Raw genomic sequence first — 5,543 nt, 5'->3', positions numbered from 1 at the left:
CTAAGTACAAAAGAAGATTTATATTAAAGAGTTGTTGGACCACCAGGGGGATTTATATACAAATAAGGTTATTTTTATTGGTTATGGGACCACCAGGTTTTTTGCTGTAGTTTCATTATTACTTGACACAGGAAGGTGAAATGCAGGACTGGACATGTTCAATGTAGTTTTTGTTACTGTACTGTGTTTTATGCTTGTGTTCATGATGTGACTACAATGCCGTTAAGAGGATGTCAAACAAAGATGTTACCTCGTTTCAGCGTCATGGTTTATGTTAACGGTAATCACGACAAAGAAGTTTTTCATGTGGTTCACCAGCTGAAGTATATTCTATAATAAGGACATCTTAAGTAAGACAAAAATTCAGATTTTTAAATGGTTCTAGTAACACACATGTACTGTTGGAATGACTTTTTGTTTAACATTTCTCTTGATGCGTGTCAGGGTCATTGTAATACACTTCCATCATTGTAGTCATGTCTTTGTGTTTTATTCTCGTTCTGTGTGAATTCTCTGTGATCTCTGAAATTGCCTTTGACAATTATTTTTTCTGTGGATAGTTTTGTCTTTTGATAAGATTAAATGTTAAGTTTTATACACCCGACCAAAAGCTACAGCATCTGTGAATCTTTTTTGTGGACCTTGCATGTAACAGTTTTGACTGTATGAAATTGATATAATCACTTAATGACATTTATGTATCGGGGTCAGTATAAGTAGAAAATTGAATCTAAATCATGGTTTAATTCATTTTTAGAGAAAAAAACATTTGTATTTAAACTACATGCGCATGTTAATGAAAGAAAAAAACAGTGAAACAAATATATGTAATGACGTCTAAGGACTGCTTCAGTATTTTGCTGAAAATGATAATAATTCTTGTTCTTAAAGCTGCACTCTCACTCATTGACAGCTTTGACATTATTTTTTTCCCCTCAGAATGAGTTGATTTTGGTATCAATGCCTTCAATTCAGTCATATAAGATAACTCACAATGGAACAGATCTCAATTGTTTTTGGAACTGCAGAAAATTTCATTTTTCTTAATGCATTTAGCCATAATATATCATTTTTCGAACGTAAATATGAACCATTGCGATCTGATCTTTTGTCAGCAGTCTTGTACCACTGATTTCCAGACATTTACGCAAACATTGGTTCATTCCAAGACTAATAAAATAAAAAGCTGTCAAAATTATCAATCTGTGAGAGTGCAGCTTTAAAAATATTAATGGTTTATGAATATTGACTATGGTATATAGCACAGAAAGATGAATGCATTTTAATGAAACTTACAGTAATGTCATTATTTTATTATACATTACCTTTTTGACCTGTATTCTATGCTTAAGCCTGCATTATTTTGTATAAACAGCTTTATTTAAAAGTTTATTATTTTCATTTTGTAAGTAAAATATTATATTATATATACCTAAATTGGACCAGTAAAATTGTACCTACAAGGAAAGATTCCAGTCCAAAATCATTCCAGTGAACTTAGGATTATAAAATTATGTTGAATGTACTTCATATTATCATGTTTGTGATAAATATTAAAAGAAGTTTTGCAATTTCCCTTGTAGGTGCAACTACACCTTGCAGAATGTTGTGATTATGGTTTATTATTATTATACATTATGTTATTGTTGTAATTAGACACAAAGTCATATTTTACACTGAATATACTGCAAATCATTACTCTTGTTCTTATTCTTGTTTATCTTTGCCAAATATAATTATTTAAAACAGCACATCAGATTGGAATATATTTTATTCAGAGACTTGAAGTCCTGGGACAGTGATTACGAACAGTCTCAAGTCTGAGTTCAGACTCTAGACTCAATATGGCAAAACTTCATTTCATTGTGATTTTCCTTCTATCAGAGTATTGATGGTAAAATTTGTTGAAATACATTAATATTTGAATGTTTTACCTTTATTTGCATTCATTTCTGTAAAAGAAATGAAATAAATATGATTTTTTGTTCCTTTATAAAAATGCTTTTCTGAGTCTGAGTCTAGACTTGGACTTGAGACTGTTCGTAATCATGGTCCCTGAGGCCCAGATTTCCCGAAACTAATCAAGTCCCTTATAACAGGATTAAGCTAAGCTCACTATTTTTGGTTTACAATAAATTGCGTAATATTAACTCAACAGTTTTTAGCTCCACTGGCCGAAGGCCATGGAGCTTATGTCGTCACAGATTGTCCGTCGTGAGTGCGTGCGTGAGTGCGTGCGTGCGTGCGTGCGTGCGTAAACTTTTACTTTAAACGACATCTCCTCTGAAACTGATAAGCGGATTTTGACAAAACTTCACAGGAATGTTCCTTTGGTGGTCCTTTACCAAAATTGCTCAAATGGTTCCGGTCCATTGCACAATATGGCCGCCAGAGCTAAAAATAGCAAAATCTTTAAACGACATCTCCTCTGAAACGGATAGGCAGATTTTGATGAAACTTGACAGAATTGTTCCTTGGGTGGTCCTTAACCAAAATTGCTCAAATGGTTCCGGTCCGCTGCACAACATGGCTGCCAGGGCAAAAAAATAAAAAAACCCTTAAAGAACATCTTCTCAGAAACCGATGATCAGATTTTGATGAAACTTAACAGAAATGTTCCTTGGATGGTCCTTTATCAAATTTGCTTCAATGGTTTCGGTCCACTGCACAAGATGGCCCCCAGAGGTAAAAATAGAAAAACCTTTAAACGACTTCTCCTCAGAAACCGATGATCGTATTGCAATGAAACTTGACAGTAATGTTCCTTGGGTGGTCCTTTATTAAAATTGCTCAAATGGTTCCGGTCCATTGCACAATATGGCCGCCAGAGCTAAAAATAGCAAAATCTTTAAACGACATCTCCTCTGAAACGGATAGGCAGATTTTGATGAAACTTGACAGTAATGTTCCTTGGGTGGTCCTTTATTAAAATTGCTCAAATGGTTCTGGTCCATTGCACAATATGGCCGCCACAGCTAAAAATAGCAAAATCTTTAAACGACATCTCCTCTGAAACGGATAGGCAGATTTTGATGAAACTTGACAGAATTGTTCCTTGGGTGGTCCTTAACCAAAATTGCTCAAATGGTTCCGGTCCGCTGCACAACATGGCTGCCAGGGCAAAAAAATAGAAAAACCTTTAAAGAACATCTTCTCAGAAACCGATGATCAGATTTTGATGAAACTTAACAGAAATGTTCCTTGGATGGTCCTTTATCAAATTTGCTTCAATGGTTTCGGTCCACTGCACAAGATGGCCCCCAGAGGTAAAAATAGAAAAACCTTTAAACGACTTCTCCTCAGAAACCGATGATCGTATTGCAATGAAACTTGACAGTAATGTTCCTTGGGTGGTCCTTTATTAAATTTGCTCAAATGGTTCTGGTCCATTGCACAATATGGCCGCCACAGCTAAAAATAGCAAAATCTTTAAACGACATCTCCTCTGAAACGGATAGGCAGATTTTGATGAAACTTGACAGAATTGTTCCTTGGGTGGTCCTTAACCAATATTGCTCAAATGGTTCCGGTCCGCTGCACAACATGGCTGCCAGGGCAAAAAAATAGAAAAACCTTTAAAGAACATCTTCTCAGAAACCGATGATCAGATTTTGATGAAACTTGACAGAAATGTTCCTTGGGTGGTCATTAACCAAAATTTGTTAAATGGTTCCAGTCCACTGCACACCATGGCTGCCAGAGCTAAAAAATAAAAAACTTTATACGACTTGTCGTCGAAACCGATGACCTTTTTTCGATAAAACTTGACAGAAATGTTTGTTTGGTGCTCCTTTACTCAAATTGCCCAAATCATTTCGGTCCACTGCACAACATGGCAGCCAGAGCTATTAAAGTAAAAAATTTTTTTAAATAACTTCTCCTCAAAAATTGATGATTGTATTTCTATGAAACTTGACGAAAATGTTCGTTAGGTGGTCTTTGCTTGAACCTTTTGGCCAGTGGAGCACAGGCACTGATGTGCCTCTTGTTATACTTTGGATAGGAATTATCAATACAAAAATTACATTAAACCATTTTTCATTTATCAAGATTCAATTTAAGTATGTATTTTGGCTAATTGAAATAAGCTACTCAAAAAGTTTCGAGAAATTTGGGCCAGTAGTAAAGCTAAATCCTGCACATGGCCAAAATACAAAGTCAAGATAAATAAAAAGTATTAAATGATCTTACAGGCACTCGAATACCTTGTGTATACTGAACTAGGTGGGGTATGTTTGTACACATCACATTCTGTACCAGTATTGGACCTTAGAGTGAGAGCTATATGGGATATGCTGCATCCTACAGTGAAAATTTGTTCAAAAGATCAAATATGGTTCGCAACTATCGTTGGACAGAGTAACGGTTGGAAAAACACTACATGTAATACTCTCCTTTTACTGATAAAGCTTCCAATACATTTGTTACATTCATGCCAGAAATTAGCACCACGACTTTATGATGAAATAAGGGTACTAAAGAAAAAACAAGGGCCCCCAACTCTGAAAATCAATCTTAACATGTTGAAGATTTGTGCAACTAATCTTAGTTATGAAACTTCCTATGAATTTCATTCCAATGAAAGACAGTCGCTTATAAGAAACAAGAGATGTTTGTCAAACATTATGCCCCCCCTGAGCGCCATGTCGTCAGGATTATATGGACAATTGAATGAAATATGCTTGGACCGAAATGACAGCTGATTTGTTACTGACATTGGATGCCGTTGAGGCAGTTTTAAGATTATGACCATTCAAAGTGTGAGGATAGAGTGTGTCATGACCATGACCTTTGACCTCAAAATCCATATGAGTCATCAGATGGTCACCAAAAACCTGAATGTCAAAATTTGAAACTTGAAACTTGTTTATTTGCTTAAACGTCTATTTCTACATATAAATACATATTCAATGGCGTTGTACAATAATGAATTATAAGAAAATAAAAGCAATACAGCAATACAGACACAAGAATAAAACAATCAGAAAACCTTTTTCAGCTTACAGTCACACTGACCTTGACCTTTGACCCACTGACCTCAAAATCAATAGGGTTCATCTGCTGGTCATGACCAATAAGCCTACCTAGTATGAGGTCCCTGGGTCAAAGCGTTCTCAAGTTATTGATCGGAAACCGTTTTTCATGTTAAGGTCACACTGACCTTGACCTTTGACCCACTGACCTCAAAATCAATAGGGTTCATCTGCTGGTCATGACCAATACACCTACCAAGTATGAGGTTCCTGGGTCAAAGCGTTCTCAAGTTATTGATCGGAAACCGTTTTTCATGTAAAGGTCACACTGACCTTGACCTTTGACCCACTGACCTCAAAATCAATAGGGTTCATCTGCTGGTGATGACCAATACACATACCAAGTATGAGGTCCCTCGGTCAAAGCGTTTTCAAGTTATTGATCGGAAACCATTTGGTATTCCGACCGACCGACAGACAGACCGACCGACATGTGCAAAACAATATACCCCACTTTTTTCAAAAGGGGGCATAAAAAGCCTGGACAAAAATGTTGTTTAAAGCTGACTT

Source organism: Mya arenaria, chromosome 3 (assembly GCF_026914265.1).
Source record: "Mya arenaria isolate MELC-2E11 chromosome 3, ASM2691426v1".
Taxonomy (NCBI): domain Eukaryota; kingdom Metazoa; phylum Mollusca; class Bivalvia; order Myida; family Myidae; genus Mya; species Mya arenaria.
This window is presented reverse-complemented; position numbering follows the sequence as displayed.